The 15,330-nt window shown below is 42.4% G+C and overlaps 1 protein-coding gene across 19 annotated transcripts in view; it reads right to left on the minus strand.

The window, feature by feature from the left end:
* MICAL3 (microtubule associated monooxygenase, calponin and LIM domain containing 3) overlaps positions 1 to 15,330 on the minus strand; it is a 2,299,897-nt gene that overhangs the window by 1,908,216 nt on the left and 376,351 nt on the right. For all 19 annotated transcript variants that reach the window (XM_069628665.1, XM_069628668.1, XM_069628663.1 and 16 more), the window contains one exon: positions 4,166 to 4,243. The gene's annotated coding sequence lies outside the window, so the exon portion shown is untranslated. The remainder of the gene's footprint in view (positions 1 to 4,165; positions 4,244 to 15,330) is intronic.

Below are 15,330 nucleotides of genomic sequence, written 5' to 3' on the forward strand. Positions count from 1 at the left end.
GCTTTTTGACATCACCCATTTTTGTATGATATCGGAGGGTAGCCCCCCACTCGTCTAGCCTTTGGGTTCTGTTATCAGTATCGGGCTGTTTCTTACAACTAAGTCCTGGCTCACGCATAGTGATCCAAGGCAGTAAGAGTGGTATGTTATGACAATGGTGTCATGGCCTCATGCACACTCTGCTGTCTGATCCTTTAGATTCCCTTTTTTGTCACACTTACTGCAGAATATGGCCCTAACGTTTTCAGTTTCAGGTGTTTGGTTAGGCACCAGTTTCTTCTCCTGCAACTAGGGGAGGTCAATGCGACACCATTTACCTTCCCCAAGTGGACATTTCCCTGGAGAGCAGGGGTGCTTCAAGTTAGCCAATATGCCTCATCGTATTTTTGGGATCCTGTTCGCCCTGTTTTTACAATGGTTTGGGATCATGAGAGACTACGTATGATGTTGCCACTAATGATTCATATCATGATAGGCCATGCAAACACAAATTTAGATGTTGATGTATGGTCTGCTCTCCTATAGTGGGTTGCCCGGTTGGTGGTGGGTGTTAATTCTGTTCTAATGCACTACTGAAGCATTTGTCGGCTGTTCTGTAGTACCTTTCAGGGGCACACACAAGTGTCTACCACATTTCTATGGCCTGTGGCATTGTCGTGCTTTTTCCTGAGTGTTCTGTTGATCTGAAGGCTAGAATGTGGATGTGTGCATCTAGTTCCTAATTGTGCATGCTCATTGTGTTCCTGGGGATGTTCAAGCATGAATATGGCAGCATCCTGTGGGGTACATCCACTTGTGGGGTAAACAGTAGGGGGAAATACATGCAAGTCTGTGGGTGTGACATGTGTCGATTGGATGTGCTTCAGCATATATTGTCATTGGTGTTTAAACCTTTTATATGTTCCATATTGTAAAGGCATCCATCATGTTCTAGAGGGTTTTTCCATAGTTTTACTATGCTCTAGGATGTTTGGATTACATATCTGACTTACACTTTAAAGGAGTCACAGTTGTGGTACAGAACGGAATACACTTTGTTTACAGTTGCCATAGACTGACACAAACAGGCGATATGGCGACTACCTTTCCACGTGCACATGTATGCACTGCATTTTTTGCACATTACAACATTAGAATGGTTTTCGTATATGTATTAAAAAGGTGTTTTTAGAAATATGAATTGTTTATAAGAAATTCAGAAGGATATGAAATTCGTTTTTGAACATTTTTAAATGCATATCTTAAAATAACAAACAGGTTTTATAATGAAAAGCTCACAATGACCCATTGCATTTTTTCATTACCGTCTTGAGTCCTGAAAATGAAATAATTGGAAGGAATTATAGTTCTGTGAGGCATCATTCTTTGTGTTTACTTAATGGATTATATCTATCAGCATTTGTGTGCACGGTTATGCTTATATCATGCAAAATGTACCTTGCCTGCTTACTTTTTACACTTTTTTCGCTGTATGTATGAGCGTTCTTTGGGTTTAATCCTCTTCTTGCCTTTACAGTGGGTAGCTGTGTGGTGGATTTCCATCACCTACTTCCTTTGCCTCTCTTCCTGATCATTAGTAAGGGTTACCGTGTAGCTGGAGTAGATGTCACTTGGTTTAGCTGGTTCGGGATCTGTGCCTTCTGCTTGCGTGATGGCCTTCCCATATGCTTGTTGCAGGGCAGGTGGCGACGATTCTGCGTGGTTGTTCTTTTTCCTTGGGGTGCTTGGACTTCTTGCTTTCTTTTAGTTGTTGGCATGCATGGACCTCCACCAGGTTGCACATGTCTGTGTTGGTAGGGAATAGGTGACACCTATTAATGTAGCTGCTGGAGTGTTACCCATCACTTGAGGCCTATGGGAAGTAGATTTTTCTTCACGGTCCGTTCGCTCAAAGCTTTACAAAATCCAACTGAATATATTTTGTTACTTCCTTTATGAAGCAATATCTTTCATGTAAAGCTGGGAAGAGTTCTGCTTGTTATTTCCCCACATTATTTGCAAGAGTATAGGCCCAAGAACATCCAGAAGACAAGTTCCATTGATCACAATCAATATCAGACCCACATATACGTTGTGAAAGTATTCAAATTCAAGCAGATATGCAAGAAGTGGTCAAGGGAGAAGGGTGGTGACATGTGAACATCACTGATTGATTTATCATAAAGTAAGCAGCATCGGTAGCCAGTCTGAAAAGAAGATGATGATTTTCGTAATGCAGAACAGCACTTCGCTCCCAATTCGCAAATTAGATCTCTATCGCTAAGGCAGACACATGTCGCATTCCACAGATTAAAACAACTCGCCCAAGGTAAGGTGAGAACGTTTGATTCAAAGGTTTTGGGGATCCTGGTGCAGTCGAGAGCCACATTGTTGCCAAATGTAGCAAGTTGACACAGTTTTGGCATAAAAAAGGATAGCAATGTTTTAGGCTCTAGAAAAGCAAGCGGAGGGAAACTAATCTCTGTTAATCTTCACCACCCCAGATAATGAAAGCAATGTATTTAACTTGTGTTGCTGTGCCTAGATAGGGAAGGTGCAGCCTGGCTGGAACTAGAAGTTGCCAAAACCTCCACTGGGAGAGCAGTGGTCATGCAGGATTAACAAAACGAGGACGTTAAATTAAGCAGGATCAGAAGTGAGTAATGCTCATCTATTTAAAGCAGATTTGTGGATGCATTTTATAGTTGCCTAAAACCAGTCTTCAGGGCTCTTGATCAAGGATAGTTAGTCAATGAGCTGATCAAGAAGTTTTTAAGAAGTTCAGATACAAATGACAAATGTGCAATTGGTTCACAACCAATAACTGTGCAACCAGGGCATGGTGCAAAATGTGCACTTTCCACAAGCCATTGGCTAGTGACAACTTGCTCTTGGCGAGTAAGAAATGGTGTGCTCTCTGTTTTTATAGAATTGAGGTGGAAAGTGACTTTTTATGGCTGGTTAGAAGCTTGCAAATAGAAATGTTTACCCCCTGCACCAGGGCATGAAGTGTCTGGCCCACAGACAGACTGGCTTTTGGCAAATCTCACCAATCCTGTTCCCATTATAAAAGGGGGGTGGAGGGGATGAGTGCCTACAATGATTGAAAGGGTGAGGGGCAATACAATACTACAATTAGAAAAGGTGGCTGGTTAGATTACGGATATACCTAAATCATGGCCTAGGCTGAGGGTTCACTCATACTTCCCCATTAGCTGTGAGTGCAAGCTGCAACATTACCAAAAAGGGTTAGAGGGGAGAAGCAGGCTCTTGCTTACGACTTTGGTAGGGAAGGTGTAGTCTGAACCATATCAACTTCCCCTACAACCACAATCTAATGTGAATGTGTCAGACTTGCAAGCTAGTTTCTGCCAATGCCACGTACAAGAACCATTTTACAGGGCACTACCATACCAAGACAGGAACCACAAGTACAGGAAGAGGTACATTTATAATTACTTATCCCTCAAGCTAATGAATCTGATAGATCAGCCACAGTGAGATACTTCAAAATGTTCCAGATATTCTGTAAACCATTCAATTCCTAAGAAGGCTGATGCTATGCTACTGGATTCTGAAGGTGTAAGTGACTGTCAATCCCTGCACCAACAATGCACAGCCACCAGAACAGTAGTACTGTAAACTCTCCCCTGCAAATGTATATAGTAACATGCAAGTGATCAAGCGAGAAATCAATTATATAATGAACTGTGGAAAAAGCTGCCACATGGATCTTGGCACCCACATTTAGAGCGACAAGTGGAAGAATATATTAAAATTAAAAGTATACAAAATAAACAGTAGTTGAAAGAACCTAGGAGTCTTATTTTGAAGTCTACTTCATAAAAGGGGAGTTGCATACTTTAAGGCTCTTCTATATGGCGTACTGCACTTACAGCTCAGTAGCATTAGAAGCCGGAGAGGTGCATTCAGGTATCAGTAATGGGTGTAAGGAACCAATTTAATAATGCAGCAGAAGCCATTTGGTGAAGTAGTAGTGAATTTAGTATCTGTGTGATAAGAAGCCAATGCAAGGATCCAAGCTTGCTAGAGAACTCTTTTGCAGTGTTCAATAATCAAGCATATCATTGAGGTTTTCGATTCTCCAGGTTTAGCATCAATTTAGCAATAAGAACAGAGTGCAGAGCAGAAGTGTTGTTGATCTTCCATTAAAAGAAACACCTACCTCAAACGCCTCATCTTCCGGAATGAAGTTTAAGATGTGATACAGCAGCCATATCTGGCAGTATCCCCACTGCGTTACCTATGGGTTAAAAGGACAGTTCAGTATTAAACTCGTTTGTATAACTTTTTTTGTGAGGCATTAAAGCAAATGCATTTAGATAATTGGTCAAATACAAAGTAGTTTATGCAAGACACACCCCTGCATACTCTAAATAGTTCCCAGTGTGTGTTCCCATTTTCTCAAATCTTCTTAACAGTTTATTTCAGGTTCAAAAACAGTCCTACAACTCGAACACAATGCACACAACATTAAAATCTGCACGTATTTCACAACAAAAAGTATGATACAATAACAGTTAAACAGACAAACAATAGACTAATTTCTTAATTACAAAGTCTCATACGAGACAGGACTAGAGATGCAATACAAAAACATTAAAAAAGCTAAGTACAGCGCATCTACAGCAAAAACAGGAGTTCTAAACAATCTGGAGAAAAAAACAAATTTAAAAAAAAGAGAAAAAAGGGGAGGGATAAAGGTAAACAGTGAGCCAAACTGGAAAGCAAGATACACAAAATATTGTAGACCGCTTTTACACATAAATCATTAAATAGGCCACATATTGCATTATAATCATCTAGAAATGTGTTTCCGTGTGAAAGGCACCTTTTCCTTTGCCAACAATAAAAAAACATACCATGGATCCATTCTTCCTGCACTGGCTTATATGAACTCTTCCATTTTCTGAAGATCATTTGCTTGGCCATTATTACAATTCAGTACAGCCAGTATTTTGTCTCGCAAGACACATTTGGAATCAAAGACAATTGACCCATACCAATGTGCACTGGCGATCTAGGAATATTACAATTTGACATGATCTCTATTCTATTAATATCATCCCAATAATCCCCAATTTTGCTACATTACCAAAATATATGCATCTTCTGGCCCCTTGCAGATTTACACAACCAGCATAAATCCGTTGGTTACAGTTTATTTTCGTGCATCTTCATGGCGTCCAATACAAACAGGGAACAATTCTCTTTTGGGTGCAACTCAGATCCAGACCTACCTTCATCCGAAAGATACTGCCACATATGCCTCACCAAACAATGTCTGATATTGGAACTCTAAGTTTGCTCTTCCAGACTAGACACTTCGAGTCCACGATACAGGAAGTTAGAAACAGTAGATGATATAGCAGAGGCAGACATGGAGTGTACCTCTCAGAAGACAGCTCAACTCTGGTTCATCATGCAAGTTTGCATTAAGCCGGGAAAACTAGATACACTAAGGTTGCATAATTGATACTTCTGTACCTCCAATGCACATAGCTTATATTTGAAGCACAAAAAGCCATAAAAAGCCAAAGTATGCCAACCTATCTCCAATCAAGACATCTTTAAGCTTCCAAATGACAGCTTTCTGCCAGGAGCACAAATGTATCAAATAATTCCCCAGGTAATGCTGGGTTGCTCCATAGACTTGATTCAAGCGAAAGCAGGGTTTTAACGTTATTTTCTTTATGGACATTTCTCCAGGTTTCTACAGTATGATAAACCGTTGTTGAAACCAATCTATTCACCAAAAGTTTTCATGTTCAACAAGCAGTCCATAGGAACAGAGGGAGGCATCATTCTACGTAAGCTTGAGTCACCAGTGCATCTACAAGATGTTTTCCACAAAGATGCATACGGCCTGGTGTACAAACATACAGAATGCCAATCTCGGCCAAATTGCCACACTCCAAACAAAAATTGAACTGAAAAAACCCAACCTCACACACAACCAACTAGCACATATCCCGATATACTCAACACAGAACTCAAACTCTTATTTCAACTTCACCTCAGTCTCACCAACTGAAGTTCTGAACATCACCATAAGCCTCAAACCGTCAAGATGCCAAGGCAACATAGGCCAAGCCTCTTTCTTCAAAGAATGCGCATCCGAGTTAACACTGTTCATTACATCTCTAATAAATGCCTCCTTCGACACCAACACGATTTCTTCTAACCTCAAAGATGTCTGGATCCTACTAAAGAAACAGATGCTTGACCCCAACAAATTACCGACCTATAACAACGGTCCCATTCCTCCTCAAAAATAATAGACAGTAATAGACAGAGCAGCTTAACTGCAGATCCAAAAACACTGAATCCAATAACTTTCTAGCTCTCCGCCAATCAGTCTTCTGAAACAGCCTTTTGACCTAAAAATTCAAACGAATGAATTCAAAGACAATGGTAAATTAGCACGCCTTCTCGATCTATCTGCAGCCTTTGATTTAGTGGATCACAGCATACTTTGCAACCACCTTGCCACAGCAGCCCACTTCTCCACCAATGCCATACTCTGGACACAATCCTTCCTCTCTAATAGACCCATGAGAGTATTCATAGGCTACGCCTGCCCGCCCCCCCCCCTTCCCAGCTGCAGTCCGATGTGGAATCCCACAAGGATCTTGCGGGTCACCTAGGCTATATGATATATTTACCAACCCTCTCTTCAACCGCCTTGACGACTTGGGTGTCACCTACACTAACTACACAGATGACACCCAAATCCTCATACCCCCGACAGGGTCATATGATCACAACACCAAATCACTTAATCAAATTTACCAAAGCATCCAGGCACGGATGGCTCAACACGGCCTCTGCCTCAACGATTAAGACAGAGCTCATCATCGGCTCCCAAATCCGCCTAAAAAAAAAAAAAACTTGACAACTCATTCATTATTGATGGCATTAACATTGAAGTCTCTAAGGAAGTAAAAACACTAGGTATCTACATGGACTTGTCGCTTACTCTGCCGCGACAAGTCAGCTACACAGCCTCGGCTACGGCCTTCATATCCAAGCTCATTAACGCTGTAGACCATTCCTCTCCCAAACTAGCTGCATCACCCTAGCCAGAGCCCTCATCCTATCCACATGCGATTATTGCAATGCCCTCTACATGGGCACCAACAAACGTAACCTGAAAAAAATACAGATTAATCATCAAGAGCTGCTCTGAATATCCAGAAGAAGAATCACATCAGCGAAACTAGGCGCTCTGTCCATTGGTTACCAGTACAAGACTGTATCCTTTTCAAAACACTATCTTTGACACATAAATGCATCTTGCAATCTGCCCCCACATATCTTGCAAATACATTTGCACTTAACAGAGCTACGCGCAGTGCATACACACCCCTACTCACCATACCCAAATACAAACTTCAGAAAGCTGGGGGAAATTGCTTCCCTATGTTAGCTGCCAAACACTGGAATACTCCACTAGATCTAAGAACAGAACACACATTCTGGACTCAAGAAAAATCTGACAACCTAGCTAGTCACACTAGCACTTGATGATATTTAACCTAGATAACTTAGCCTACACACAGGCAATTGAAAATTACTGTTCATTCCCTCCTGTACGTAACATTACTCACTTTCTATAACTTATGTATTTTATGACCGCCTGCAAGTTAACGGTTTGTGTGCTTCACATAGACAACTCAATATCCATATGTCACTGCTATACTATGATTGCCAGGTTTTTCAGCGCCCAGATGGCCTAGGGCTTAGGAGCACTTTACAAATACTAAAATAAATTCTAAATAGAGACCCCAGCTGGGTTGGAATCAGAACTCTTATTTAGCCATCCAGGAATGCCTCGTAATGTGAATGCTGCGTGTTCTTTCTTCAGTATTGGGTAACCGAAACAACCATCCTTGTCCGGAAGGCTCAAGATCTTCATGGGGATACAGAGTCTCTTCATCACATCCCACAAGAAATAATTCAATATCTTCTGCGCCTCCTTCAAACTATTGCTTGGGAGTGAAAGCAGGAGCATATGAAAGAGGTAGAGCAATTTAGGGAGGAGAGACATTTTGATGGCACCAACTTTACCCCATAACGTCAGATTTAATTTAGACCACTGGTTACAGATAATCTCTTGTTACAATCTTAATATTGCACATAAATCATCACTGAATATTGCTCGTTACGTGAATCCCCAGGTATTTGAAACAGTCTTTGGCCGATTATACCGGTTGATCCCTGAAAAAGTTTCTGAAACACATCCTTGTGATCGGTAATATCTCAGTCTTTAAAACATTCACCTTGAAGTTGAAGTATTTGCCATATCGTAAAAGTGTTTCCAACATATTGTTATAAGAAATATCTGGATCAGACATCAAAACGAGTAAATAATCAGCATACAATAAAACCTTTGAGGAATAAGAACCACAATTAATACAGCTAACACCCTCATGAGAGCAAAGGAGTGCTGCGAGAGGTTCCATATAAAGATCAAATAGAAGGGGTTCGAGCTGACAACCTTGAGAGGTTCTGCAATGAATCTGAAACGTTTCAGAATGTAGCCCATTAACAAGCACTTGAGCTTTAGATTCATTATATAAAGCTCCAAAGAAGCTAGAAAATGTAGGTCCAAAACTAAATATTTCCTAAACCTGGTAGAGAAATTACCAGTTCACTATCAAACGCCTTTTTGGCATCAATGCTCATCACTGCCAAGTGGCTCGGAGCAACCTTTATAAAGGTGGATCATGTCTATTAATTTTCCCTCATCACAGCGTGGTCTACCCCGGACCAATTCCTTTTGGTTGTGATGCACTAGTCATGTTATCAGTGCCCCTAAACAGGAAGCAAATATTTTGCCAATATCTTAATGTCAACATTAAACAAGGAAATTGGCCTGTATGATCTCTACCAGGTTTAGGATTACCGTAATTAAGGCCAGACACCTGGACTTGGCCATCATACCCTGCTCCACAGTTTTCAGATAAGCCTCCCTCAGCACAGTATCAACAATTCCTGAAATCGATTATTATAAAAGTGAAAATGTGTGGCTTTGTGGCTGGGTTTGTGGCAAAGCATTGTTCCTTCTACAAATCGACACTGGTTCACCAATCTGCACCAAATGTTGCATAGTTACCAGTTAGGGCCCTCTGGACAATACTGGCTACATGAAATTTGGACACCCCACCTCTTTTCCCGGATCACAGCACCTTCACACATGAGACTGTTGTCTGAAATCGGCAAAACATCAATGTGGTCGTAGGAGGACTGGTCCTCAACCCTAAAATGCATGGTTTCTGGGACAATTCCACCTCAGTGCACAGCATCAAACTGCACCACGCCATGGTGAGGCACCAGGTGAGGATAGAGTACAGTAGGTCCAAGTATGCAGCAGCACACCAAATCTCAACTCTAACTAGCGCCCTGATGCCTCCGGGTTTGGGGCACCGATATAAATGCTAAAATAAATAAAGCTGCTAATATTATACCGGTGATGTGGACCAATCACTATTTAGTAGTAGCCAAGCTTGCTCATCCTGCGCTCCCGATTGGGCCTAGAAGGTGGCAGCCCAACAACCTTTTGTTTGTAGGACCAATTTTCAAAGGGGGACTTGAAGAAACGCAGAATTTCTTCGTAGAGAATGAGGGGAATACTCCCATGAGGATTGTGTAGGATGCAATCAAAGTGACCGTGAGGAGACTACTGCTTAAAGAGGAGGCTAGATGGACTAGAGAAAGTAGTGCACAGGAGGAAAGGCATGGAAACCACTTACAAAATATGAAGTCTCAATGAAGTAAATGTAGGCAGATATTTGACTGAGGAATTTTTAAAACTAAAGAGAACCCCATTACACATCACTGAGGTATTGAAGAAATTTTAATTTACAAACATTTTACATAAAGCAAGAGAAGGCCCCCATTATGCTGACCAGGAAACTCAAAATATATAGTCAACAAACGTATTGAATAAATACAGGAAGAGAACATGGAGAATTAGGGAGCCTGAGGCAACAGTGGAACACTTGCCTAATATTATGAAGTCCTTTATACATCATCTGAAGGCTACAATGAATAAAACAGATTCAGTATTTGGCAAATATCAGGCTACCAAGGCTATCCTAGCTCCAAAGGGAAATAATATACAAAGATCACTGAGGAGGAGGTAAGAAGGCCGATATCCAATCTAAAACCGGGGGAAGACTACAGGGAACGACTGTCTCGCCTCCCAATTTTAAAAAAGGATTTCAAGAAACATTGGCCCCAAAACTGGCACCTCTTCAACATCCCACAGACCTTGCTGGTAGCATTAATTTAAGTCATTCCAAAGGAAGGAAACGATAGGCTGCAGGACACGTCATATCAGCCTATATACTTGTTGAATATAGAATTCACACCCTGCGAAGGGCTATTGGCCAATGAGACTGTGGGAACAGCAGGCGAGAATATACATTCTTTGAGCTCCAGTCCCTGCGCTCCTTTGTCCCTTTTCCCTATTGCAGCTGCCATCTTAATTTGTTCTGCATTGTTCTCTACCCCTAGGAGATTGGCTGGACAAGCAGGGAATCTCCTGCAGGTTAAAACAAAACAACAAAAAAATAAATTGACCACAGACTGCAAATGGCTTTCAGCCCCACGGCAGGGGTGTAGGCATGGCCGGTAACGACCCACAGCCCTAGTCGATGCCCCCGATTCGCTCAAGCCTACCATGGCTCGGTCTGGCAGGCCATTACCAGCCACGTTCGCCCCCCCACCCCCACCTAAGCCATAATGAAGATTTTGCACTAGAATCCTAGCCAAACTACTAGACGAGGTTTTGCCCTCCCTGGTTCAGAATGACAAGGTGAATTTCTTAAGTGGCAAGGAGCAGATAATAGAAAAGTGATCAACTTCATCCATGCAGCAAAGAAGCTGTTAAAGGAGCCCATTCACCTCTCACTTGATGCTGTATAAGCATCCGACCAAATACATTGGAAGTTTCGATTTGCAATGCGGGAGACCCTTTCAGTTCGGACTAAACTGGTGCTGGATCTGTAAACTTTGTTCTCCCCAGGCGATTTCACCTGCCCATTTCTGCTTGAAAGGGGAACTAGGCAGGGCTGCCCTTTGTCCCCCTTGCTCTTTGCCTTAATAATTAAACCCCTGGCAGCAAGGATTATGCAAACCCCAGAGATCGAGGGCATTACAATTGAAGGACAAGAACATAAAGTCTCTTTGCAGATGACATTCTGCTACATATGCCCAGACCAAGGAACTATTAAGACACTGTTAAAGCCTTAGAGGTCTATAGTTCATTCTCTTTAATGGATATGCCTTTCAAGATTAATCAAGATAAATTAAAATACCTAGGATTTGGGTGTGTAATGATCTGCATTGCTCTTCTATAAACTACCCCCACACCCCAACGCATAACACCAGCTATGATCCAGAAAAGAAAATTATCATGGCTGAGCAGGTGGACGCCGAAAGATTTTTGAAAGCAGCACAGCTGTGGTGATTACTGTCATAGATATGGGATACGTCGGAGGACCCCAATCCCCTCGAAAAGAAAATTATCATGGCTGAGCAGGTGGACGACCTTGAACACGAATGCGGCGGAGACTATTTTTATTTGCTATGCTCCCAGCTATGGTCCCAAAATCATCAGGAGAATTACAGCAGCTTTTAGGATATTTCTTTGGTAAGTTAAGAAACCAGAATCTACTAGAACTGCTTGATACTTCACCCTAGACAAGGGAGGATTGGGCTTCCCAGATATGGAAGGCTATGTACAAAGCAATTACTTAGCGGCTCAGTTTCTAGTGGTTTATGACCATTTTAGATCTGCCGATGCGAAACAGTGGATTGCGCAGGAAAATTCAGCGCACCATCCTGTGACAAGCTATGGGTCCAGAGATGATCACAATGAGAGGCTGTAGACAACAGACACACGCGCCTCCCCCCACCCCACACTGGGAATTTGTAATAAAACAAGTAGGGTGAAACGACTGACGTCCTGGCCATCTACGCTTAGTGGCATAAGGTCTCTGCCATTTCTTGGCAACATACCCAAATCTTCACGGTTTTAAAAATGGTAAAAAGCAGGCTCGAGGGGGGTCAGGCACCTCTGGAAGCATGAATGTTTAATTTCTTCGTCAGGCCTTGAGGAGGAAACACAAGGGACATTTATTAGTGTTTACTTTATGCAGCTGAACTCCCTTTGAGCATATACTATACCACTACCCATGGAATACAGGACTAATATCAGCCCTGTATTAGGTAATTCTGGAATCGAGAACTGCAGTGTAAGCCTGGTCCCAGGTGCAAACAGTCTTGGATCTTAACCCTTCTGATGCAGTTTGGCTACAGACTTGAGGCGATGCAGAGAACCTCCATGTCCAACCAATAGAAACTCCATGGGATCAAGCTTCTACAAAGATGGCATTTACCACCTGCTAGACTAATGTAAATGTACCCAGGGTCAAGTAATACTTGCTGGAGAGGGTGTGAGAAAGGGGTACATACTACCACATTTGGTGGAAGTGCAAAATAATCGAAAGTATTGGACTGAGGTGCTCTCCTGGATTGAGGAACTAGACATGGTCAATAGGGTGCCACCCGTTATTAATGCTATGTGGGATTCAAAGAGCTGACAAAATCACATGAACACCTACGCCACACGGTGAATCATGCGTTTTCTGCCAGAGCATGTCCGGCTCAAAGACTGAAAAGAAGTGTTCCTCCTACTATGCAGGAGTGGCTGAGAAAAGCAAGGGTGCATTATCATATGGAGAAGTTAAAGAGATAGATTAACGAAACAGGGCAATAGCGACCTCTCTGTACTAAATATGCGGTAGATGGCATGAGGCAAGGTGGGAGTTTGAAGGTAACAATATTGGTATTCAAAGAGGAGGGAGACTGAACAGAGCAAAAACATAAGGCCGGGTTTTGTGTACATAACTAGAAATACACAAAGTTTCTACACTGGCGCCCTGAAACAAATTGCAAATACCACAACAGTTTAGGAAAAGGGTTTACAGTAAAAAATACAATCCCCTAAAGAAAAACAATAGTATATTCCCGCTTAAGCACATTATTGTTGCCTGCCTAACTACTTGGACATGTTATTACTACCATGGCTTGTCAACACATTTCAAGCTACTGCTCTCATCAGGGCAAGGGTTATCATACTTTACAGGTAGGATATAAATGACATTACATCATGTTACACAAAAAGGTAGCGGGTCGAAGGATAGTTTAAGTCATTCCAAATACAGTCCCCAACAGGTAAGCGCATTACCTCATGCTTAGAGCTAAGGTATTGTTTTCTGGACCATTTCCTTAAATAAGATTCCTTATCAGTATTCTTTGGTATAGCACTGGAACTTGTACATTTATGTTAACATCTTGTTTCTTTCATAGGGACTCTAAATGACTTCTCTTAAGAGTATTGCACCTGTGATTGGAGTCTTGCACTGCATCTGCAAAATATAAATGCTGTGAGAATATCAAGCCTGCCCCCAGGACATTAAACCAATAATGTCAGAATGACAATTTATGTAAAGTCAAAACAAGAGCAGGGCAGCCTTGCCGCACTTTCGTCGACCCTGAACTGTTCCGTGGTTTCTCCACCTAAGCCCAACCTCACCACAGCTGTGTTCTTGGTATAAAGTTGCGAGATAACTGCTGGCAGTGAGCCCAGGACACCCCCCCTCCCCCCACATTCAAGTGGTACCTGCCATAACTGGCTTCTTGGTACAGAGTCAAGCGTGGTTTGGAGATCAACAAAGACTGCGTAAATCTGCCTTTTCTTCTGCACTGTATTTTTGAAGCAGGTGAAAGCCTTTTGGGCTAAAAGGCTAAAAAAGCTAAAAAGCATGACAAACTTAAAACGATCCAATCGAAGCAATCAGCCCAAATTATACACTGGAAAGTCAAACAAAAAATATTCGGCTCGATGCAATGTCTAAAGTAACTTACAATCCAGCATATTTGCAATAAGTTAAACGATGAAAGGGGGCCCAAGAGCCCTAACCATCCAGAGCAAAACTATAGTAATGTGCAGTGTACAAAATACACGTTCAGTGTGCACTTCGTAAGCCCAAATAAAAGAAGTGTATAGATGGCCCGGAGAGTGGGGAATGCTTAACTGCTCGAGGGGCATCAGTAGTCCTCCTTATTGACCCCACCCCCCCCCACACACCAGCATCTCTGCATGTCGAAAATAGTTCCCAGGCCAGCTGCTTGGAAGATAAAGGTGGTGCGCAGGTCCTGGTGGGTGGGAATAAATCCGCTGCCAATCCAGCCTTGTTAGCCAATTTGGCGTAGAGCCGTAACAACGGAAGGGGTTAGGCGAATCAATATGTCCAAGTGTTATGAACTGCTATGGTTTCATGAACGGGTTAATAATTAGTCGTTCCCCCGACGTTATCATCTGCCCAGCTCACGGCCCCATTTGATCCTTCACGACCGGATTAAACCTGCTGCTGTTCAGCTCTAATCACTCACCAAGGCACTGGTCAATGCAACTCAGCCTCTTCAACTCCTTTCGGGCCAGTGTCCTCCTTTGCCACCCCCGCAGCCCAACAACAGCCCTCCAACTGCTGCCACCTCTACCTACGTGCTTCACTTCAAGGTTTGCTGCTGACGTTTTTCAACCTCTCCTCTTACCTCCTACGGCGGTGGGGTCTGCAGCGAGGCACAGCAGAATGGAGATCAGAAAGCAGCAAACATCCCTTGATAAGATTTTGGAGAAGGCAAAGTCTAACTCAACTTCTTGGAACACATTGAAAATTGTGTAATTATGAAATTGGTTTGCTACTCTGCAAATGGGTTGGTGATGGTACTCTTGTTCTGAGGAAAAGAGTCTAGCATTTCGGTGCTGGACTGCCCCTTGTGGGTGGGACAAAGACTGAAATGCAAATAGATATTTCTCCTCTGTGAAGGGCACAGTGAGCTAAAACGTGGTTTTAGACTCTCCTGAATGGAAGACATTCCATAGAACAGGGTATTTGACCCATGCTCGTTTTCAGTAGAGGGGCTCCTACACTCATTTTCAATGATGAAATGATGACAATATTACACTTCAGATGGTTTTGGATCTTCCTTTCCTACACACTCCAGGTAGTTCAGGTTGGGGCAATGAGATCCCCCACATTGTGGGTTATCCCACGTTTCACTGGCTCCTGTTCTGTTCATTCTTTATGTAGTCTTAGAAACGGGTTAGGACGAAATTACCCAAGTAGAAAAGTCCTAACACCAAAAGTCCGACCCCCATCTATGTAGGGGGGTAAAGTTCATAAAAATGTATAGGTGTAAGGTGGGGGGATATAGATATATCTATCTATATATATATAATACATTACTCACCAT

This window comes from Ambystoma mexicanum, chromosome 12 (assembly GCF_040938575.1).
Source record: "Ambystoma mexicanum isolate Mex_15411 chromosome 12, UKY_AmexF1_1, whole genome shotgun sequence".
Classification (NCBI taxonomy): Eukaryota; Metazoa; Chordata; class Amphibia; order Caudata; family Ambystomatidae; genus Ambystoma; species Ambystoma mexicanum.